Raw genomic sequence first — 25,653 nt, 5'->3', positions numbered from 1 at the left:
AGAGATAAATATGCCCAATATTATGATAAGTAAATACACCACTATCAAATCTCTAACCATGGGATTAGGAAATTAATCATGATATTATGAAATAATTATTTAGAAAATAATTAGCATTCATTATAGAATAACCTTAAGAAAATCCTCCACACCAAGTATAATCCAAGAGAAAAAAAAAATGATAACAAAGAAAACCCTAACACCTTATCTAAGAAATCAAAGATTCTTCCATGCCTAGAATAGAAATATATCTAATAAAAATAATATGCATCTCCTTACAATAAGATTGAAAATATCAAAGAACTTGCGCTAGAAAAATAGGATCCAAAAAAATCCTACGTGACACAAAAACCCATTATTGAAAACCATTCAATGGAAATTATTTAATGGAGAATGACTATAATGTATTCATTTAAATCATGATAGAACCTTCTTTAGGAATCACAACAATATAACATTTAAATCATGATAGAACCTTCTTTAGGAATCACAAAAATATAAGAAGTGACATGTTCTTCTAATTACTATGCAAGTATTAAACAAAATCCAACCTCTCCTATTAACAAAATACCAAAACATATGACAACTACCAAAGTCTACATCTAAGTTGAATCAATTAGTAGACAATAAATTATTATTTTATCAATAAGAGGTCAAAGCTAAGGTTAATTAGTATTATTTATTTTAATTATTATTTTGATTATTAGTTAAACTTAAGTAGATTTGAACCCAAGACCTGTCAATTAAGAGGCTCATAATTTACCAGTGTGTCAAGTAGGCTCTTTCCTAATAAATAAACAATAATTATTTTATCATCATACTATAATAAAAGGCATGATCAACCCATACAAATACCTACATAATTCATAGATTCTAAACAATGAAATGTGAAACTCATTATTATATTAAGGACATCCTATAATAAGATATCGAAGAATTCAACATGTAGAATTTTGGATGTGAATACTAGATAACTAGCAGGTTTAATTTTCAAAATAAATTTATAAGATAGAGCTAAATGCAAGGAGAAAAATGTTATAGAAATATTGGCTGACTATTTGAACATGTTGACACTAAGACTTCTTAAAGCCTCCTCTCATGATGCATGCAGTGTCCATGTAAACTACAACTATCTTACATCAAGAAATAGCTCAAGGGAATTATAATCTATAAAATAGTTCATATCTAGATTTAGAAAAAGTAAAGAATTTTTGTTAACCATTTAAAAATAGCAAGAACATTATGTTCATGCACACATATAAATATGTATAATTTCATCATTTATTAGATGCAAAAGTATAGAAACAATATTAGTTTAAAAGAACAAGATAATTTCGAAGTTGAGACTATTTTTTTTTTTAATAGAAAATATACAAAAACCTTATATGTAATCAACATGAAACATATAAATACAAGTGAAACTCATTTAAAATCAAGAAGAGGTCCAAGAACATTAAGAGTATTTATAGTCCATCTTGACAAACACCATCATGTACATGCAGAAAAATAATATAAGACATTACAAAATATTTTTGTTCATTAGGTGATCAAATTCATAGCCTATAAGTGTTTGTAAATAATTAATAATTGCATTGTAATTATTGGAACATCGTCAAGGAACCCAACATAATAAAATCATACCATGTCCATAACAAACCTCATTTCTCTACATTGATAGAAATTTAAACATGGATGCCCAACATATATATAAATTCTGCAAAACACAACCATAAAAAGTAAGAATGGAACCATGCATCAAGGTTATTATGTACTATCAAATAAGAGCTCTGGATAATGTTATCTTATGAAAATAAATTGTGTATTAAAGTTTAAAATATTATATTTCATATTCTCAATCATTAAAATGTAATTTTAAATATAAAAATTTTCTTAATGATATTAATTTCAATCATAAATGCAAAAAATAGGACAATTACTTCTAAACAAACTATCTCAATTTTGATACAATAAGAACTTTTAGATGCAATGCACACTAATAATATATGCACTAGAAAAACCTAACCCTAGACTTCTTGGATGTAAGGGACTAGTTTGTGATAACAATGGTAGGTTTGACTTCATTGAGGCCTTCCCATTAGGTACCTAGAAAAATCACTACATTGAGGATTTTACCATTTACATTAGAATAAAAATGGTTACGATAAAGGTAAGGAATCAATTACTTTGATAGTGATTTGTTTTTTCTATTAAAAGAAGCCAAAACAAGGGGGGTAGCTCTCAATAAATAACCATGGTTAAGAAATTAACATCAAAATAAAAACAAACTACTACTAGAAAACCACCCTATCCTTAATAACAAAAAATATAGTATCCTACCCAGTCATCCTAACTCAAGTACTACGATACATATTCACATATTTACTAGTAATATAAACACTATTGCTAGTGGACAACATGACCAAACAAAATGTAACAAAGTATCTACTATGTTGAGTAAATTTTTTCTATAGTATAAAAACTAATCTACCCACCAACATATCTACTACATGATTTAAAACATAAAAATAAATAGTTTTTAAGGACTAATGAACAAATTATAAAAGTACAAGCTAGACATGAAGAATGACACACTATCGTTAGGAAAAAGTGAAAATTCACCATGATTAAACATTGACCTTATCATCCCCTTTCTTAGCCAGCAAGACTTTGGTCCAATTGTCAAAACGAAAGCCATAGAGCCTAGCAAAGTCTTTCGCTCGAAGTCTATCCTCCTCATTCTCCTATTGTAAGACTTTGAGCATAATAGAAGCAACATGAGTGATGTTACTTGAGAATATTTTGATAGATTCATGAAATTCTCATTTAAAGCCTCAAAATGTTCCTTGAGGGTCATCGTCTCCTACTTGATATCCTTAACATTTTTGGACAATTCCTAGCAACCAACACAATCTCCTTTCCCAACCTCCATAGTCTATACCTACAACATGGGGTTAGTAGAAACTATTTTCTTATTTTTCTTTTTCATATGCACAAGGGAAGTAATCATCATCAATGAATCATCTTTATGAATTCTTGGGGACAAGATTGCACTTGAAACTTTAAGCTCACCATGTTCATAGTGAAACTAGGTGACACATGGGTTGTGTCCTAGCTAATCTTCTTCATTTTCTTATTGGTTTTAATTTCTTCTGACACCAAGATAGTTTACTTAGTCCCTATACTTCTAAATCTTCATCCTTCCCCATTATTATTTTTGTTTTCTTTTCTTATTTCTCACAAGCCTCTAACTCTACCTCCTCATTAAGTTCCCAATCCCTAGAGGTTTTTGTTTCATCCTAGCCCTACTTTTATCAAGTCTCCTAGATCTCCTTCTAGCGCCCTCATTTTCTTCCTCAAAATCAACAAGGTCAATTTCCTCCCCTTTTTCTAATTTTTGCTTCTACACTTTTTGGGTCCAATTCTTTTTTGAGTTTCTTGAGGGTGTGGATCAAGGCATATGCTTAGGGGTGGGGGTCGCAGATCAATGCCCACTATTACTAGGTAGATAAGGTAGGTCCTAATTATTGATGAACAAATGGGGTGGGGATAGGGAAAGATGAGAGTGATCTATTAAGCATTGTTAATTGCTTGAATATTTTATCACCCTTGACCTAGAAAATTAAAAGTATTATTAAATATTGTTAAAAAAATGCTAAATTTGATTCCTATATAATTTTCTCTATTTATCAAGAGGGAATCAAGTGGGTAAAATGCTAGCAAATTGGGGAGTTAATTCCCTACTTGTTATCAATTTGGAAATAATTACTATATAATAATGGATATCTAGATGCTTCTATGACATAATGTTGGGAAGTAAATATTTCTTGTTTCTTTGGAAATAATGGTTTCATATGTTTGAGTGGGTGTCAATATTGGAGCCTCATTTATTTTCTTAAAGTGTAGTATCTTTCATGTTTTAATTTTTTTTTAAAATTCTTGTTTATAGTAAAATAGTTATCATTGATAGATTACCATTTCACCACCATACATTGGAAAGGAAATACTAAAATGTGAACTCCTAGAAGACTCGAATAATATTATCACAAACCAAATAGATAAAGAGGTACCAATTCAAGATCTAGGTCCTTTAGAGATTTTTATTCTAGAATTCTTTTTTGAGATTTTTTTTTAAAAAATGTATAAGTGTATAGAAAGAGATGTACTGAATATGCAAGGAGAGTAAAGAACACACTAATGCAAAGATAGAAAAAAATAGTAGATCTTGTGTATCAAAGAAAGTATTGTGAAATAAGATTAAAAAAATTTGTAACTACCTAGAAGGTTAGTAGAAAAAGTAAATTCATATTTGTACAAACCATGTTAGATTGTACAAAAAATAGAAAAGGACTAAGATCTAGGAACCTACAATATGAACCTTTCTACAATAAAAATATGAAATATGTGAGAATATGAAGAATAAGGGGTGACCTATATCAACATAGGTCAAACATGAGGCGACATATACCCTAAAGGCTAAATCCAAGGGTTTCAACACTATAACTTTAACTACACCTTTACATCTATTCTCCTAAATCTAAACCTACACACAAAAAAAAAATTATTTTGTTAGAGGGAAATGGTATTGTCTTAGTTAAGCTAATGTTGATAGGTTAACCTTGAAATGAGATAATAAAAGTAGTGTAAAATAAGATAAAATGTAAGTAGATCTAAACCTTTCTATTATAAAAACATGAAAGTAGTAGGAAAATAATGAATAAGGGGTTACTTATACTAACATAGGTCAAACTTGAAGTGACATATACCTTGGAGGCTAAATCCATGGGTTTCAACACTTCAACTTTAACTGAAACTTTACTATGTAAAGAAATATAAATTGGAAGTACTATGTTTCTTGTCAAACCCTTTTGGATAGATCAAGACCACTTGAAACCATAAAGATACATGTTGTCTTCAACTGTATATTGAATTTATGAATATAAATGTAGGATGTCTTCACTTAGATAATAGATCAAAATTTTCACAAATCATGTACAAATTTTTGATGAATAGGAATAAGAATGAAGATGGATGTAGATCTCCTCCCTTGGTGATCAACTCCTTTATCTCTATGGAGAAATAATCTATATCTATAGAATGAAATTCTTCTTTAATGAATAATAGATGAATGTCAATAATGATCTTTTTGTTGAACTCCTTAAATGAAAATATCTTTCTTAAGAGATAAATTCTTGAAATTAAAAAATATTGTAAATTTTTAGTATCATGAACATTGTTATGAAGAGTATCTTACTCATCTAGATTAATAATGAATAGAATTATCATATTTATTCATTTTAACTTTTCTCATGCTCGATTTCTCCATGGGCTCTAGAATTGGTCAATCAAAGGGAAGTAAAGGATGAGGAGGTTTATGAGGTAAATAAATATTTTAATAAATATGTTCATGGGCTCTAGCTTGATAGTTGTCATAATGCTCATAGACATGTTAGTTAAATTTGTTTTAACTAGATACTTGAGTTGGAATATGGTTAATCAAAGTTAGGTCTTATTTTTTAATTTAAGATAGAGAATATAATGAACCATGCTAGGTTGAGAGATAATAGGAGGATGAGATTTGTATGAAATAGGAGGTGGAATATATGAATTTAAAGGACTAGGTGGTGTAGGATGAAGACCCTAATTAAGATAATCCTTAGGATTGATAAGTTCACATAGATTTTGAATATTGAAGGTTTGGTAAGATAAAAAAGGATAATCAAGACAAGGTTGATATGATTTAGGTATAGAATTAAAATATATATCAAGGTGAAAAACTTTTCGATGCATGGAAGGATGATAAAGAGTATCAATAACAGTATTGACCCTACCATCATGGGGAAATCTAAGATATTTGTGAATAGTAGAAGCTACAATTCTCATGGAGGTAAGCTGAGGAAGATGAAGTTTGAATTGAATTTTATTGGAAGTATATAATGTCCCCACTTCTTAGGACACATTTACCTATAGAAATTATAAGTAACATATACTATTAAATTCAATTTCAACAATTGATATCTAGGAATTCCATTATTTCCACACATCCTCAAAGATCCTTCAATTAGGCTTCCTAACCCTTTGGGAGGATCCCCTATGTCCTAAGGAATGATCCTCAATTATTTAGCCTTCTTCCTTGAAACCACCTTTCAAGTTAAGCTTCATAATCCTCCGTGAAGACCCTCTATTCTCCATGGGATGAGCCTCAGTTAGTTATTCATCTTCTCTAAGAGATTATTATTAAAGTCTACTAGGTTTGTCTATCAAACCCACTATAATTCTCATAGCAAAACCAATCATCGTTCCTCATAATTCTTGGTCTTAATAATCCAATCTAAGTATATTTATTTCTATTATCTAATTTCATTTTGCAATATAAAAATTACCAATTATTAGAGTTCCTAATTATGATCCTAAGAGTTCTTCCATTTATATTATATAAAATAGATTAGTAATAATACTATTACTATATACTAGTTATATCACTATTAAAAGCTAACTAAATATACAAATATTTGTATTTAAATATTCCTAAGTGTAACTAAATATACCTAACACAACCCTTTCTCCTAACTAAACTATAATATGCATGCTTACCTATTTATGAACAACATGGGCTCCTATCTTGCTAAGTGGTAGGCTCTATGACGTCAATGCCCTTTTGGTCGTTGATTACTATGAAGTTTCTTTCCTCCTTTCTCATGCTCATTTTGTCAACCCAACCTAAATGATGCCCCCGTAGGAATAATTTGGGGGGAAACTACTTTGAATAAGCCTTTGAGTCTGATTAGGATCCACATCACAACATATATGTGGTAGATATTAATATTGAGTCTTGTGATTATAGGTTATAGATTGGATATGTTGATGATGTTGATTCACTTGGTATATCTTTAAAGGTATAAATAGTTAGATGGGTTGACACTTATTGTGGGTACTATTTCAGCTATGGATTTTGATAGCTATAGATACATATGATTATCTTTGGAATTTTAGTTGATATAGGATTTTATAAGTTTTATGTAAAGGGTTGGGTGGTTTTGTCTTTGGATGACTTGTATGTATATCTAGTGACAGTGGCATAATAGGACATGGGATCAATCATATTCAAGATGCTAGACACTTTGATTTTGTTACAGGCACATATATGGAGCACATGGTGTCTTTGATCCATAATTTTGGATGTGCTAAGAGGGATTATTCCCTTGTTTATCTATGTAGATACAAATCGATCCTATACAATGTCTACAAAAAGCGAGAAATTATTGAGATTATGTGTGTTCCACACATTTCATGGTATTTTTTGTAATCTATTATTGTATTTTATGTTGCAATGTTGCTACTAGGAGCACCCTGGTGGATGTGCAACATGTAGATATTACCATGGAATATTCTTGATGATTTGTAGTGATAATATTTGATGTAATATTTAATATTAGGAAAAATAAATTAAATGTAGGTCAATGTAGGTTTGGTAGTACATGGTCTATGTAATACCACTTGGTGGTTTTGTAGGAGCTTGCTTCTATAAATTCAACAATAAGGGTGGTTATTGATGTGAGACAGGTCATATAGGTTAGCCAATGGAGAATTTGTAAATGTTGGATCCATGGCATGGGATATTGTTGGTGTAAATAAATATTTACTATTTACACTTTACTTAAGTTAACTTAGGTTAGTGCATTATTTTATTATTTTTCATTATTTTATTATTTATCTTTATGAGACACTTAGGAGTTTGTGCATCTTCTACAGTTGTCATGTAGACAACATAGAAGTACGCATCTCTATTTATGCATATGGTGTCTACACCATAGGAGTTTGCATCATTCCCTGAGTTGTCATGTAGACAACACAATTTTTTGCACTCCTAATTTAGCACATGCTGTCTACAACACTGATGTATATGTTCTCACCTTTGTAGGCTTATCGTCACATCATCGCACTTACTTCCATGCATAATGGAGGATAACCCATATCTGGTGGACATGTGCCTAGTTGTTGGACTTATCATGGTGCTGATTTCGAGGCACTCTAGATGCATCTTAGAGGCCTTTATATTGAGGCACTCCTAGTGTACTTATACATTGAGTTGAATACTATAAAGTTATTCTGATCATACTCTAGTCTATTTGTGCTTGTGTTTTTTGAGTTCCTTGGTCTTGGGGAAATTCTACTCTAACGTAGATTCTTACATGGTATCAGTGCTGAGGGAGATACTCGTCACATAGCCTTTGGAGACCTCATTGCTTCATCTCTTCAAGAGACCCGATTCAGATCTGGAGCATTAGCTGCAATTGGGAGCATCTGGAGCTGAAGCGGACCTTGCCATTGCATTCGGAGCGAAGATTCGGTGAAGATTGACTATAAATTTGCCTATTTTAGGCCATAGTTAATCGGGAGGCAAATTTTTTGTGCAAATTGAAACCTGAAGGCCCGATTCGCAACTACGGGTTTATATTATTATTTCTGTGGGTTAGATTTTATTCCCAGCCTATACCTGCAAAATTTGGCAGCATTATTACCAATGATGGCCTAAAACTTGACAATTCGCCCCCGTATTATCTACCTCCAGCAACATACAAATCCTGGCGCACAGACCGGTGAATAGCAACCAGTTGATGACGGCATATACCGGCCACATTTCTTCCACACCAACTGGCGATCATCCAAACAAAGAGCACCGATGGTCAAGAATCTGGCACTTCACTTTACATAGCATCTATGGGCTTACATATAAAACAACCTCTTCTATTCTGCGCATAGCGCATGTGGGACTAAAGTCCCACCGGCAACGTCGGTAAACACAAATTTGGCTGTTGATAGACTGATGTCGGTAACCATATGTGGCTCACCGTCAGTGCCACATGGTGCTATTTAATTCACCCATGTGGACCACACGCAGGTAGTCCACACACCGCCATGTCAACAGGTACAATCACCTCCATTAGTGACACACAAGTGCCCCGTCAGTGACACGTCATTGCTAAGTCATCAGACATGTGTCCTCATCTGTACATTTCCTACATGCCACATCAGCATCCATACAAGGTGATGTCATCAGAGGCCAAAGTTTTTGCTGATGTTAGCAATATGGAAGACTAAATTTGATGGTTGTATGACCATCATAGCAGGCCATTTTTGAACTGCTACAATGCTCATTTGGACGTCAAATTTAACACAGTGTTTTCCTCTACAAACCCCTCTTCATTTGCAGTTTTCATTTTGGAGCTTGACTTTGAACAGCCATAACTTGGTCATACGGACTCCAAATCAGGTGCAATTTTTTTTTTATTTTAGGTAAAATTTTCTAAACTTTTCAATGGTGCAGTTTGTTTCTGGTTTTGGTGCTCGGATTGGTCAGAAATTGCAATTTTTCACAACTATACCTATCTAATTCTTCTTTTTGCAACTTCAAATGCATCGTATGGGCTCATCTGGACTCCTTTTCAGGTTCCATTTTTTTTTGAAAGTGTATATATTTTCGTCTAGTTTTCAGATTTGCAGTCAGATTATAGTCTTATTTGGACAAAAGTATCACTTGTAGAGATAGGTCTTGTTTTACATTGTAATGTTTCACAGTTGATGTAATTTTGAGCAACATTGTAATAGTCTAGATTTGTACTCTATATAGAGGTTGTAATCTGCAAAATCAGAAAGCCTACCTTGTCCATTTTTAGCAAGTAGCCCATTGTAAATACACTATATATAAAGTGCCAAAATCATTTATTTGGGGGGGGGGGATTTATTGATTGAGTAAAAAGGAGGGATGTGTACTATGTACTATGTCTTTTTTATCTTGAGTTCTTGCATCATGGGTTCTTTTTCAAAGTTAACTCCACATAATTATTCTACTTGGAAAGAAAACATTAAAGAGCCATTGGTAGAAAAAGGTTTGTGGCGTTATGTCACTAGTGTAGCCAAGAAACCTCCTCCTGATGCTGATGAAGCTCGTAAAGAAGATTGGGAATCCAAACAAGAGATGGCCTTAGGTACCTTGTTGAAAAATATCTCTGATCCTGTGAAATTTCACATTAGGAAGCTTACAGATCCAATAGAGGTTTGGGCAAAACTAGAAGCTTTGTATGGGACAGTAGATGAAGACATGGCTTACACAATAGAGGATAAACTTCTCAAGTTGGATCTTAGAAATTTTGATACAATTAAAGATTATCTCACCCAAGTAGAAATGTATAGAACAGAGCTGAATGATTGTGGAGAACCCATTAAAGATGAAAAGATGATCAAACACATCATGACTCATCTTCCATCTGAATATGCTCCTTTTGTTTCTAGCTTTAATACACACAAATTAACAATGGGTAGTGCCTTTGTTAAGCCTTCATTTGAGAAATTCTTAGAAATGTTGATCCTTGAACATGAAAATTTAGTGGGAATGGGAATTCTCATGGGAATTCTCAAGTCTTCCAAAACTAAAGTATTGGTAGCAAATGAAGGTAATTCAAGTGGCAAAAATTCAAACAAGAAGAAGAAGCAATGGAAGGCCAAGCAACAAGATGACATATAACAGTCCTCCTCAAAACAACAATCTTCCACAAATCAATCTTCTTCTACTCAAAATTCTTCTTCACAACAAGAAAAATCTTCTTCAAAGAACAATAAAAAAGTGAACAATTCTAACAAGAAGGAGAAGAAAACATGTTCCTATTGTAAGAGGAATGGACATGAAGAACATGATTGCAAAGATAAGTAGATTGATGAATTGGTAAATATTATGAAGAAACACAAAATTGATGTTCCTAATACATACAAAGACAAAGGTTCTTCATCCACTTCAAAGGGCAAGGGCCAAGCTTTAGTTACAAGTACAAACAATTCGGAGGAATGGATTCTAGATTCTGGAGCATCTCATCATATGGGGGCTTTAAGGGAGCACTTTTCCTCTTTAAACACTTCACATGTACCCTAAATCTATGTGGGCAATGATACTCAAATTAAAATAGAAGGTAAAGGGAATGTTGAGTTAGAGAATGATGTCTTCAAGGATGTACTGCATGTTCCTAGCCTTAGCACCACCCTTCTCTCCATATATCAAATCACTCACTATGGATGTGGTAACAAAGTAGAGTTCCTCCCCGAAACAGTAGTGGTAAAGAATCTCAAAGATGATTCAATGGTGGTGATTGGAAAGGCAAACCATGAGACAAGAATTTATTCTTTATCCAATTTTTGTGCCTAAGTCCACATCTCTTGCCTTGTTGACTCATTCAAAGACTTAAAGTAAACTTTGGCATGACAGATTTGGACACCTTAATTATCGCTACCTTCAACAATTAAGCAGCAAGGCAATGGTCATTGGTTTACCTCAAGTCCAATTTTTAGAGGGAGTATGTCCAGTTTGTGAAGCAAGTAAACATCCCAAAGAAAAATATGACAAAGGGAAGTCTTGGAAAGCAACTGTTGTTCTAGAATTGGTACATAGTGATGTAGTTGGCCCCTTTCCAGTACCTTCTTTTGGTAAGGCCCGCTATGTTCTCACATTTATTGATGATTTTTCAAGGTACGCTTGGGTATTTTTTCTTGGTCATAAGAGTGAAGTCTATGACAACTTTATCACATTCAAAACTCAAGTTGAGAAGAAATCTGGGAAAGCCATCAAGATACTAAGGATAGATAATGGCAGAGAATATGTCAATTCTAGACTTATAGACTATTGCACACATGAGGGGATAGATCTTCAACATTCAGTTGCATACACACCACAGCAAAATAGTATAGCTAAAAGAAAGAATCGAACCCTTAAGGAAATGACTACTTGCATGCTTCAACACAAGTCTCTCGATCAAATGTTTTGGGTTGAAGCCATGTGCTATGCCAACTACATTCAAAACCGAAGTCCGCATAAGGCCTTAGATGGAATAACACCTTTTGAGGCATGGTGTGGAAGGAAACCAAGTGTCAAGCACTTTAAATTTTTTGGTTCTCCAGCATGGGCCAGGATACCTCCACAGAAGCGTAAGGCATTAGAACCTCAAAGAAAACCATGCATATTTGTTGGATATCCTAATCATCTCAAGGCATATAAATTAATGGATCCAGAGACTCATAAAATATTCTATGAGAGGAGTGTTCATTTTGAAGAGACATGTCCAAGTTTGGCCTCTTCAACTCCTCCTCCTTCTTCCTCCTATCTGGATAGTGAACATAGTGAAGATAGTGACTCAGAAGATGAAATTCCTACAACCTTGACTTGTAGGACACCACCTTCATAGGGTCAACAAATAGTTGAGGACATTCCTTCATCTTCTTCCACCAAACCTCGATGGGCACAATAGACCCTTGATGCAACAGGTTCAATGGTGGGAAATCCTTTAGATACTCGGAGGACTAGGTCATAGCACAAGTCATTTCCACATGCATACATAGCCATTGCTTCAAATCTATAGTCTTTTAAGGAAGCATTAGGCATTCTAGAATGGGATACAGCTATGGAGGAAGAATACAATTCTTTGATGAAAAACAACACATGGGACTTAGTTCCCCTTCCAAAGGGAAGAAAAGTGGTTCGATGCAAGTGGATCTATCGAACCAAATTTGCAGCGGATGGAAGTATTGATAAACATAAAGCTTGACTAGGTGCTAAAGGTTTCTTGCAAGTTCCAAGTATTGATTATATAGAGACTTTTGCACCAGTTGCCAAGATGAACTCCATTCGCTTGACACTAGCAATTATTGCAGCTCAAGGGTGGGTTGTACACCAGATGGATGTTAAGAGCACATTTTTGAATGGGGACCTTCATGAAGAAATTTATATGGAGAAGCCACAAGGGTTCGTACAGGATTCTACTATGGTGTACAGATTAAAGAAGTCTATTTATTGTTTAAAGCAAGCTCCTCGGGCTTGGTATGCCAAAATGGACACATTTCTCCTCTCAGTAGGTTTCAAAAGATGTCATTCTGATTCAAATGTTTACATTCTTCAGAAAGATGACTCTCACTTGATCTTAGTGCTTTATGTCGATGACTTGATCATTACAAGGAGCACTACATCCATCATAGCCAGTGTCAAGACCTCTCTACAGGATAGATTGTCCATGACAGACTTGGGTTTGCTACACTACTTCCTTGGCATTGAGATCATACAATCTTCAGTAGGGATTTCACTTTCACAGCCTAAGTATGCTCTTGACTTGCTTTCACGATTTAACATGAGTGACTGCAAACTTGCTCCTACTCCCTTCTTATTAGGTGTTAAATTAGAGGCTAAGTGCACAACTCCACTTGTTGATGCAACATTATATAGACAGTTAGTTGGGAGCATTATCTATTTGACACACACACACCCTGATATTGCCTTTTTAGTTGGTATGGTTTCACACTTTATGCAAGAACCTCATGAGCTTCATTGGAAGGCTGCCAAGGGCATTTTGCACTATATCAAGGGTACTCACACACATGGGATTCATTATGTAGTAGGTATAGGGCTTCAATTGGTTGGATACATAGATTCTGACTATGTAGGAGACTTAGATTCTTGGAAGTCTACTTCAGGGTACACATTTCACCTTGGTTCCGGCCCTATTTGTTGGCAAAGTAAGAAGCAGAACAATGTTGCTCTTTCTTCCACAGAGGTTGAGTATCGAGGGGTTGTCAATGCAGCAATAGAGACTCTTTGGTTATAGCATATCCTGGAGGAGTTTGGATTCGATCTACCTAAGCCGACAGTTCTTCATTGTGACAATCAAAGTGCCATTTAAATCTCTAAGCATCCAGTTCAGCATCAGCAGACAAAGCACATTGAGGTTCATATGCACTATATCAGAGAGCTTATACATGAGTAGATCATTGCACTTCAGTACTGTCCTACAGCAGAGCAAGTCGCAAATATTTTCACCAAACCCTTTACCGAGGTCAAGTATTCTCATCTACGAGATCTCTTGGGGGTATGGGATGTTGCAGATAGGGAAGTCCCTTGACTTCTCTTCTTCTTCTTTTGGGAGGGATTTTTTCCTCTTATGAGGACTTCTTCTCTCTCTTTCTCTATTGTACTTATCTCTATTTTTGGAGGAGGGTTTTTCCCATGAGGTTTTCCCTCTTTCTCTGCTTTATCAGACATTGCATTGCATCATTTTAGCATTGCTTTTGTACATGGGTAGCTAACATGGCCAAGTAGCCAGGACCATTATGCATTAGTGAACTTAAGTGCATTCCCCTAAGTTGCACTTAAGGGGGGGTGTTGGTGTAAATAGATATTTACTATTTACACTTTACACTTTACTTAAGTAACTTAGGTTAGTGCATTATTTTATTATTTTTCATTATTTTATTATTTCTCTTTATGAGACACTTAGGAGTTTGTGCATCTTCTATAGTTGTCATGTAGACAACATAGAAGTACGCATCTCTATTTATGCATATGGTGTCTACAACATAGGAGTTTGCATCATTCCCTGAGTTGTCATGTAGACAACACATTTTTTTGCACTCCTAATTTAGCACATGCTATCTACAACACTCATGTGTGTGTTCTTACCTTTGTAAGGCTTATCCTTACATCATCGCACTTACTTCCATGCATAATGGAGGATAACCCATATCTGGTGGACATGTGCCTAGTTGTTGGACTTATCATGGTGCTGATTTTGAGGCACTCTAGATGCATCTTAGAGGCCTTTATATTGAGGCAAACCTAGTTGTACATTGAGTTGAATACTATATAGTTATTCTGATCATACTCTGGTCTATTTGTGCTTGTGTTTTTTGAGTTCCTTGGTCTTGGGGAAAATCTGCTCTAATGCAAATTCTTACAGATACAGGTAATGTGGATTATATAGAAGATGAGGATAATATGATGAAACTATACTCAAACATTCTTTAGATGAAAGTGTAAAAGAGTGGTAGAAGAATTGATCGAAAAGTGGTATAAATTATTGGGAGAAGTTTGTGGGCCTCTCTTTAAACATAATTTTAGTAAAAAAAACATTTTCAATGAGATCACCACTATCAATAACTAATAAAAAGATATAATTGTGTACATACATTATGAATCAGTTAATAATATGAAAAAGGTATTCCAATGCATTAAGGTAAAATGACTGAATGCTAATTATATTATGGATTTAGTATTTTTCTAAAAAATAATATTAAAAAAAGAAAGAATGAGGGCATTAAGTATGTTTAAAAAATAGATATAAAGTTTTCATAAAGTAAGTAGCGATGCATACCTAAGGTTTATAAATAGCTAGAAAAAAAGTTATACTTGCAAGGAGAATTCTATCATTATTGAGATGCATAGAGGTAATAAGTAGGAGCCCCTAACCAATCTAGTTATAATTTTAAAGCTTTGGAAAAGGTAAAAGGTGCTATTATGGCCCTCATCTTCAAATCTATTGGGACCTTGTATACCCAATGCAAGTGATTTAACTACAACACCAAGTGCACCATTTACAATGTATAGTCCAATTAGTACTACTCAAATCTTCAGTGAAGAAAGGATTTAATTTATATTAGTTGAATCTCTTAGAATTGTAAAGGATAGAATAAAATCTTTTCATTCCATCTATGTACTGTTATGCTTTAAAAAACTAGTTTATCTACACGTGAAAATGAAAGTGTATAAATTGCCAACAAATTTAGTTATATCTTGGAGTTTCTGTTGTGAGTAGTAAATTCAATGTAGATAAAATTTAAATAATTTAATAATATATGGATGGTTTCTTAATAATTGTCTTTGATAATATTTTTAAACTTTGATGCACTTGGTATTCACCAACATAAACATTATAGTTACACATACATATATTAAAATTAGAGGCACCTATAGGTGTTATAAAACTAGTTAGACCTTTAAAAATTCAAATTTATTGATCTAAGTTCTAAAGTATCTTATATTGAAATGTTAATCATAAAGGAAATGATAAAAATGATTTTCAAATCCTATAGAAGTAAAAGGAATCCTATGAAAATATAATGTATTGAATATTTTTAAAGAATGATTTCATATTTAAAAATGGGGTAGCTAAGCACCAGATATTTAGTAACACATTTTTTGTTTCTCGCCTATTTACTATTAATGTTCGTGAGAAAAATTAGCTACACAAATCTTTCTCTTCTATTCAAGGTTCCTACATTGGATAGGGATGGTTGGATGACCTCAATCTAGAAATTCTATAACTTAATTTGCGGTTGATTCTATAGTATTGATGAAGATAATAATTTATTAATTTTGAGAGAAATGCCTATTCATTTTATTCTTGTACATTAATATTTAACAACCAAACCTATAAATAGGATCAATTTTGATAGTCCACACCATTATGAGTATGAATTATGCTTTCCAAGATTTATTCATTATATAAAAAGATTACGAAGATTATGGCTTATATGGAAGAAATAATAGTGAATAAGACCATTTCAGGAATTAAAGAGGGTCATTATTTGAGATGAAGGATTTGAATATGGAGAAACAAATTGGAAAAATGTTCAAAGAAAAATGGTGTACTAATATGTAATTTTTCCTTATTGTATATTAGTGTATATATTTAATTTAATTAAACTAGGGATTATTAATCCTACTTAGTCATCTATGATCAATTAACACTTAATTACACAAGTTTTCCTCATTTAGGAGTTGTTTAAGGATGTTTCAATTCTATTTGAATACCTCAATATAGCTTAGTGGGAGGAAAATCATCACAACTGATTTAGTGTTGTGTTTGATATTTTATTTGACCCAATAATTTGCATCTTTACATACACAAAATTTTCATCCTAATCCTTGCCAACATTTTCTATCAGCTTTTGTTATTATGTTTCATTTTTTCTCTCTTAGATATTGAATTTTATATTTTATAAGAAAATGTTTTAATTAGTTACTCTATATCTTTGGGGAACTCTTTTTATCTATATTTTCACTTACCATACTTGCTAGTATGATTTCCATATGAAACTAGCCAATATCATAACATTCTAAATATTTCAAGCCTTGTAATAGTCTATTACATATTCAATATGGAGTTATGTAGGATGTTTATGAATGACTAAATATATTATGTGCATTGATGATATTATAGTTGTGTATATGAATGTATAATTATTGATATTCAATATTATAATTATGATTTTGTAATCAAAATAATGAGCACCAATTTAAAACCAATATGATCACTCTTACATCTTTGAAATATTTCAAACACATAAATCGACAATGATGAAAAAGAAAAAATTATTCCTTGCATAGATAGGGAAAAAACCTTAAGAAAATCTTGAATGAACTAATTGAGAAAGCTTGAAGGCTGACTTAATAAATTAATTTGAGGACTTGGCATAAAGGATAGTTGTTTTTCTTGTGTTTAAGTGCGGTAAAAAAAGTAAGAAGAAAACTTAAGCGAATTGTAAGTGTGAATTACATGCGAGTAACCAATCTAAGGGATTTCTATGATGCAATTATTCATTCTTACATAGTCATAACATCTATATATGCGGTAGTCTTATAGTTAGTCTTTTTTGATCTAGTGATAGGTTTAAGGTTAAATAAATACATTAATTTTTCTTATGTGATTATCTTTGTTGATTTTATTTGATTCAATAACCTATTAAGATGTTTATCTAGGAAGCCCTCATATTAAGCTTCAAATTGTGATATGAAACCCACACTCATAGAATTTAACTTCAACTATTTGTGGTCTATGGTTCAATTGATTTACTTCGGTGATAACTATCCTATCCTTAAAACTAATCATATATTCAATAATGTGAAACTATTTTTTTTAGCCTATTATGAATCAAATAGTTGTTCTATGTTTTTCTTTGAAATAAATTAAATTATTTTAAGGATCCAAACCATGTTACAAAGTAAACATATTGTTAAGGGAGAAAATGAGTATAATAAAATAAACCATAAGAAGAAAACCAACTAACAAGAACAAAGTCAAACTGTAGGAAATAAGAGAACAAGTTTCAAAAGAGTATAACTTCTTTTAAGATAATAATAATAATAATAATAATAAATCAATTACAATTATAATTCAAGAAAAAAAAAACCTCAAGAAAAATTGTACAAGGAAATAATCATTAGCTATTAAAAAATCATTTTGCAAAGAATTTTCTAAAAAGAATCATATTTGCAAGGGGTTCTCTTTGGAGAAGGGGAGGAAGCTCCCATAGAAAAAATGAAGGAATTACCACCTACCAAATTTTGGGGAGAAAACCTAACAAAATAGAGATTACAAGGACAATAAAAGGGAGAGGATAGAATTTGAGGACAATAGATGTGGGGGAAATAAGACAAATGGCTTGGACTAATCTAAGAAAAAAATGAAGCATACACATAATGAAAATAGATTTTTCTAGCCCATAGAAGAAACATTGTACAAAGAATTCAAATTCATGGTTGAAGAAGGTTGAGAATGAAGTTCATCCATATTTACCCAACTAGATACATGATTTTATTGATTTTTTTTGTTTATCTAGGAAGGTAGAGTGGAGTTTCTTTAAATATACTCAAGTTGAAAATTTAACACTATCATTATTGTTTATTCTTCAATATATTTCTAATTTTGGGAGGTTGCATAAAATTATAGTAATTTTATATATGAGTTAAAGTAAAAGGCATATAAGAAAGATTCTTTTATTGAAAGATAAGTAAAGTAGTTAGGTTCCACATATGTAAGATTCACAATGCACATTTCTAATATATTATCAAGATTCTTTTTCTAGGATGAATAGAATATCTAACATTTGTATGTATTTCCCCATACCAAGGTTTCCAAGGTACATCTATGTTATTATCTTTTTGGGATTCACTTATATTATTGTTTTTATTTCACTATTATTATTTGTTAATTAAATTATGGTATTGATTTCTATAAATCAAATAGATTTTATATTCTATTTAGTTATTATGAGATTAATTTATCTCTCTCTAACGAGAAATTAGCATGTTATCAAATTTTTTAACTCTAACTACAAAGACAAGATTTTCTGACATAGATCTGAAAAGGGAAAAAAAAATGTATTTATGTCTTGATTATCATTCGTCTCCATTGAAAAATAGTCTTTTATACGAGGATAGACTCGAGTGTGTTTCTAACTTCTTAGAGTGGAAGATTTGAATCACATCTATTTTCAAGGAGAATGGGTTGTGGATCCATGCTAGTAAAATAGTGACACCATTAGTAAATGATCCTATTTATTTCAATTTACATGAACTCAAGGAGGATAATACTTAGAGAATCATTCTTGGTGAAAAAAGAGCATTTAATTCTCCATTTATTACAAAAAACATCACCCAAGAGATGTGGGATATACACATAAGACTTTAACAAAGTGACTACTAGAATCATAAGATGATGCTCAAGAATAATTTGTAGAATATGTAGATGTTCAAATGAAAAAGTTTTAGCTCTTACATAGAACATTAAGCACAAGTTAGAGATAAGTTTTCTATTGTTGGAGAGATAATTTCTAAAGATGATTCGATGTGTATAACCTTAAATATTTTATCAAAGGCCTTAGATGTTTTCTTTAAGTGTATTGTTGATAGATATTGGCTACTTGATTAAGAAAGGATTTGGGATGATTATGTTTAAGAGAAATCCATGAAGGTTCTCATCAAGAGGGCCAAATAAAGAATGGTCAAAATGATGATAATATCATCCTTGCAAGCTACAATACGAACTCTAATAAAGGGAAAACAAAAGGATTTTCTTCCAAGAGTGGGAAAAAGAAATATCTAAGAAAGTAAAATATTTTTTCTACCACTTGATGGCTCACTATGCTAGTCAACATGTCCAAATAAGAATAAGAAAAATAAAGAAAATTCAAAGAAGAAAGTTTTTACTACAATTGAGGTGGATGAGCAATCATCATGATTTGAGTATTCAAGTTTTTACTCTTTGCCTATCTCTCAAGATCATTTTCCCAAAGGGCTTGGTATATTGGCACTGGGGATTCTTGCCACATGAAACGGTTTGGAGATTTTTTCACTAAGTTGGAGGAGAATAAGATGGATTTCTATATTAAACTTAATGACAAGGAAAGTATCATGCAACTAATGTTGTCACTATCACATTTTAGAGGAAGTCTACAAAACCCTTGTTGGTGGAGGATGTGAAGTATTTCCATGGTATGAAAAATAATTCAAACTCCATTCCTACTTTGGAAGACAAGGATTGCATAATAACCTTTGAAAGGGAAAAACCTATATATTCATCCCAATGATTCCAAAGTTGTGAAACTAGTTGGAGTTAATTATGGAAGCTTGTTTTGATTATTATATATGTCATCACATGCATTGGAAAGAGCTTGTAGATGGAAAGTAGAATTGTGGGACAAGAAGATGTCACATCTCCACCATGGATCACTTAATGTGCTAAAGGAAATAGTGATGGGTTGTTTGAGACAAAGGAAAAAAAACATGAGGTGTACAAGGGTTGTACTTGTGGAAAATATTCTAGGATAAATTTTCCAAGGGGAAATTGTAGATCCAAAGGAATTTTGGATTTCATAAACTCAAATTTGGGCATATGTCAAAAGGATCCTTAACTGGGTATGAATATTATGGTATGTTCTTTGATGATTTCTCTAGGAAGACATGGATATATCTCTTGAAGAATAAACATGAATTCTTTATATGTTAAAAGAGTTTATTTATCTTATAGAGTACCACATAGGGAGAAAGATCAAGATACTGAGGTATGATAATGGAGGCATGTTTACCTAAAATGCATTCAATGATTTTTATACTCAGGAAGGTATCAAAAGAGAGATAGCATTTCCATACAACCCTTAAAATGGGATTTGTCAGTGGAAGAACATGTATTTAGTTAGAGAAGTCAAGGTTATGCTTCATGATCAAGATTTTCCTGGCTTCTTATAGATAAGGTTCCAATACGATCATATATTTGAAGAATAGGACCCCTCACAAAGTGTTGGGAAAATTGAAACTGGAAGAGACATTCAGTGGAAGAAACTAGATTTAGGGCTCATTCTCATATTTAGATTCCTTATATATTATCAAATTCCTCTAGAGTAAAAAATGACATTAGAATAAACTCAAAACAAAAGGTATCTTTGTTGGGTACAATGAAACTTATAAGCCTCATCAAGTTTAAATTGCCTCCCTCAAGAAAATAGTTGTTTGTAGAGATATAAAGTTTAAGGAGGAGATTTCTCTTCAAAATACTAGTATCTTAATGAATGAGGAGGAGAAAATATCCAGCATTGAGGTAGTATGAATTTCTCAAACATCAATCCGACAAGCTGGAGAAGGGTAAGAAAGCCAAACAACATGACCAACAAGAATGAAAATATCCTCAGACTCATATTTATATTAAAAAAATAGTGCAACTATGAAAACTTTAAGACAGGCTTAGTAATATGCTGGTGATCCATACGATTTAGTTGGATAGAGAAAGGCTCCCAAATATAATGTATGACAAATGAGGGAATTAGTTGAGATAAAGCCTTCAATCTTTTAAAAGAAGTATAAGAACCAAGTATACAAGGACGATATGGTGGAAGAGTATTGTCTAATCATGAAGGATAGAATGTGGGAGATAGTACCATGAGAAGAAGGTAAGCCTATGGTGGTTTCAAGATGGTTGTATAATACTAACCATATTGCAAATGGTAGTGTAGAAAGGTTCAAAGATTGTTTTGTGGAAAAGGGGTTTTCTCAAATAGAAGGAATCAACTATGATGGTACTTTAACATTAGTAGACAAGTACTCTTGCTTAAGATCTAAAATTTCTATAACTACACAAATGGGTTGGAAGATTCACTAGATATATATTCAAATTACATTTATCAAAAGAGAGATCAAGAAATAGATCTACATAGGGAAATCCAAAAGTCATGAAGTACATTGAAGGGATTCTCATCTTATTAGGTTGCAAAGAGCACTGTGTGGACACAAATAAGTTCCTAGGGCATGGTATTCACATATTGATAGTTACTTGTAGAGTGTGCGCTTCATCAAAAGAAAGGTAGATTAGAATTGGTACTATGTTTAGGTGAAGGGTGAATTTCTCATTTTTTTTTTTTTATGTTGATCACATGTTTTTCATAGGGTTAAAGGATCTCATAAGATACTTTAGGTAAGATCCTAAAAGAGAGTTTGAGATGAAGGGTTTGGGGTTGTTACACTACTTGTTTGGATTAGAATTCGACTAGTAGAGAGAGGTTGAGATCTTCCTTGGTCAAGGGAAATACTTAATTATTGTATTTGAGTCATTAAGGATGGAGAACTATACATGACCATGTCCACACTATGTGTAACCAATCATAATAATATTGATTCTTCAAGATCAAAGGTAGTGGACCCTAATATATACTGATAGTTGATAAACTCTCTTATGTATCTCATCAACACAAGGCCAAATATTTGTTGTGTAGTGAACTTTCTTAATTAGTTTATGGTGGAACCGAAATGTGTACACTAGATAGATGCACAATATATTTTGAGATATGTTTGAGGCACAAATTTGATTATTGGTTGAAGTATGTTCAATAGGATAGAGTGAATTTTGGGAGGTTTACTAATGTTGATTGGGCATGTAGTATGATTAAAAACAAGAAAACTTTATGGTGTAGTTTTAGTTTTGGATCATGAGCATTCTCTTAGTACAACTAGAAATAAAAAAAATTCGCATAGAGTTGTGTAGAGGTTGAGTATATGACATCTAGGATAGCTATATGTGAGGTCATTTGGCTTTAAAAACTTCTAGTTAGGCTATTTGATTAGAAACTAGATTGTACGGTCATTTACAATGGTAATTAGATTTGCATCAAACTCTCTTAGAATATAGTATTCTATGTCAATTCAGAGGACATTGAGGTCAAGTATCACTTCATCATAAATTATGTGGAGAAGAAGACAATTAATTTCCGTTACATTCCTATAGATGAAAAGATACAAGACATATGAACAAAGGCTTTGGTGAAGAATAAGTTTGTATTCTCTAGCAATAATCCAGGTGAACACAATCCTTGCAAAGAGAGAGTTTTTTTTAGCTAGGAAGGTTGAGTGGAGTTTCTCTAAAGAAACTTGAGTTGGATATTTAACCACCTTATTCATTAATTCTTTAATAGTTTATTTCTAAGACTGTAAGGTTGAATAAAATTAGAGTGATTTATATATGATTTAAAACAAAAGAAAGAAAGAAACTATTCTTTTCTTGCAAGCTAAGTAAAGCAATTGGAATATATATATATATACACTGAAATAAACTTGTATTGAATTATGGAGAATAAGGTTTTTGTTAGATTGAATAGAAGATCCGATACATATGTAGGATTTTCCAAGTAATAGAGTTTCTAAGGTATATTTGTCCTAGTCTTTTTATGATTCACTTCTATTACTATTTTTGCTTGCATTGTTATTTTCTTTTAGTTAACTCACAGTACTGATTGCAATAAATCAAATAAACCTTTTATTCTATGAATTTATTATACACTTAATTTATAATTTTTTATCAAGAAAGTTTTTTTATTATAAAAAATTCTCCATAAAAGCCACTAAAAATGAAGAAGATTTCGTAGAATGCTTACCCTTAACCGTAATCCATCCTTCCTCAATCTTAATGGTGTCATCCTACCAAACACGCAAATCTACAGAACAATCACAACCAGCAGCCACAGGGAAAACAAACACAAAAGGGATAGGAGCTGAGGTGAACCATCATTACTAGTAATAGAAAGAACAAGCAGCTCCGTAGAGGGAGGAGGCGAAGAAGAGACAACAAAAGGCAACGAGCCAACGGGGATATTATTGGTAAGGACACCATCCGAGACAACATGGGAAGGGCAGAACCATCAGAAGTTTCCATAAGGACACCATCGCTAGAGACAACAATCGTGGAGGGATCACCAAGAGCAACTTCCATAAAAGATGAATCAAAACCGTTATTGGAACCAGAAGGAGAGGCCAACCATATTCTAGATTTATTCTATGTGCCATTATACTTATATATAAAGCCCTAGCTTGCATTTTAAACAATAAAGCATTAAGTAAAATCTTCAGATCACTTTCCACAATTCAACATCTTTATATTAGTCCAAAAGATTGATCCAAAATATTGAAAAACCCTAAAATATTAATGCAAAACATATATGAAACTGCTGGATCCTGTACTTTAAAAACTTACCATCCATGGTTAAACTTCGTAAATTTTTACAACTTCGGCTTTGAAACGTTGATTCCGCAAAGCATTTACTGCACCCATGAAATCACACAAAAATATTTGTTTACATTGATGTTTCAAAATATTTTCGATGATATGATAGAAAGACAAGGAAACAAGTATTTATTGGTGGCACACGATATACCAAACTCAGATCCGTCTTTAGAACGTGAAATGTGTTCTATGCGAACAATTTTTCTTGTCAAATCAAAATTAACTTTTGTAACTCCCTGTAGATCACGCAGACATCTCTCTATATCAGCTCTATGGTACTCTCTGTAGGTAGCTGCAACCTTCAGCTCCATTGTCCACATGGTTTCTTCCAAATTTGATTGGCCAGCAAAGCTACAATAGAAAATAGGGCAGCCTTTTATTTTTTGTATTAATTTGAAAAGATGGTATTTCCTTGAACGCTGAATGCTGTGATCCTTAAGCTCGTGATCTGAGGAAGGGTTAGGAGTTTGTTATATATGGAAGCTGGCCCGATCATCATAGAGATTTGTCACCCCGCTAGAAAGTTTTATAAATAAATTTTAAATGATTTTATTAGAATTTAATTATTTTTTATTAGAATATATATTTTTTTCAATTTAAATATAATTTATATGAACTTTAAATGTTTTTAATATAGTTCTTATTAGTACTTGCTGGTAAGCTAAGTACTATTGTGATACTTATTAAATTTTTTAGTTTCTACGAGTTAGAATTAATTTTTTAATTTTTTTTTATGATTGTAAAATGAATATTTTTTAAGAGTTCTTTTTATTAAGCTGAATATATATATGTTTATTATTATTTTTGAATGTAAGTGCCTTAGTTCATATTTTATACTTTTTATAATATATTTTTTTGTGATTCAATTAAAAATATTTTTAAAATGATATTACTTATATTATATTATCATTAACAAATATTATTAGATATTATTATTATAAAAATACTATTATTTTTATATTATAATTAATTTATATTATAATACTATCATATGATATATATATATATATAATAGAACATATATCAATAATTATATTTAGAAATAAAATTTAAATTAATATCATTATAGAAAACTATAGCTATATAATATTTTTATATTTTAAAGTATTTAATATACTATAATAAATTGATTAAATTAAAACTAGATTTATTTTAAAACTTAAGGCAAGGGCTAAGCCATTATATGGCACTTGTTGAATACAAATTATCTCATAGTAAATCTTAAATATATTTTTTATTAAAAATAATATTTTATTCAAAATGCATTTTATATTTAGATTCAATCAATTAGAAAATCTTTTAACAATACTTAATCTAGTCTTAAAATAAAAGATGAATACATTTATGTTTCTTTATATGACATCTATTGTTCCACATTTTTCATGTATGGATCTATCTAGACCAACATTTAATATAATTCGATTATTTATGTTAGATCTTCTTAATTTCTAGTGCCACATTCACCATCTTTAAACTCAAAGTGAATTATCATTTATTTAATTTTAATTTTACTTATTTTAAA

At 31.9% G+C, this 25,653-nt stretch overlaps 1 protein-coding gene and 1 long non-coding RNA gene across 10 annotated transcripts in view; one reads left to right on the top strand and one right to left on the bottom strand.

Moving 5' to 3' along the window:
* The window catches only part of LOC149566255 (uncharacterized), a 158,492-nt gene that overhangs the window by 6,440 nt on the left and 126,399 nt on the right, over nt 1-25,653 (top strand). The gene's annotated exons all lie outside the window — the stretch shown is intronic.
* Nucleotides 1,400-24,560, bottom strand: LOC149566256 (uncharacterized). The gene is made up of 3 exons (XR_016361533.1): nt 24,283-24,560; nt 24,102-24,169; nt 1,400-1,714 (listed from the first exon to the last, which is right to left on the bottom strand). It is a non-coding gene; the product is annotated as an uncharacterized LOC149566256 (long non-coding RNA).

This window comes from Cupressus sempervirens, chromosome 3 (assembly GCF_028749045.1).
Source record: "Cupressus sempervirens isolate cs-2001-9-10 chromosome 3, ASM2874904v1, whole genome shotgun sequence".
Taxonomy (NCBI): domain Eukaryota; kingdom Viridiplantae; phylum Streptophyta; class Pinopsida; order Cupressales; family Cupressaceae; genus Cupressus; species Cupressus sempervirens.
This window is presented reverse-complemented; position numbering and strand designations above follow the sequence as displayed.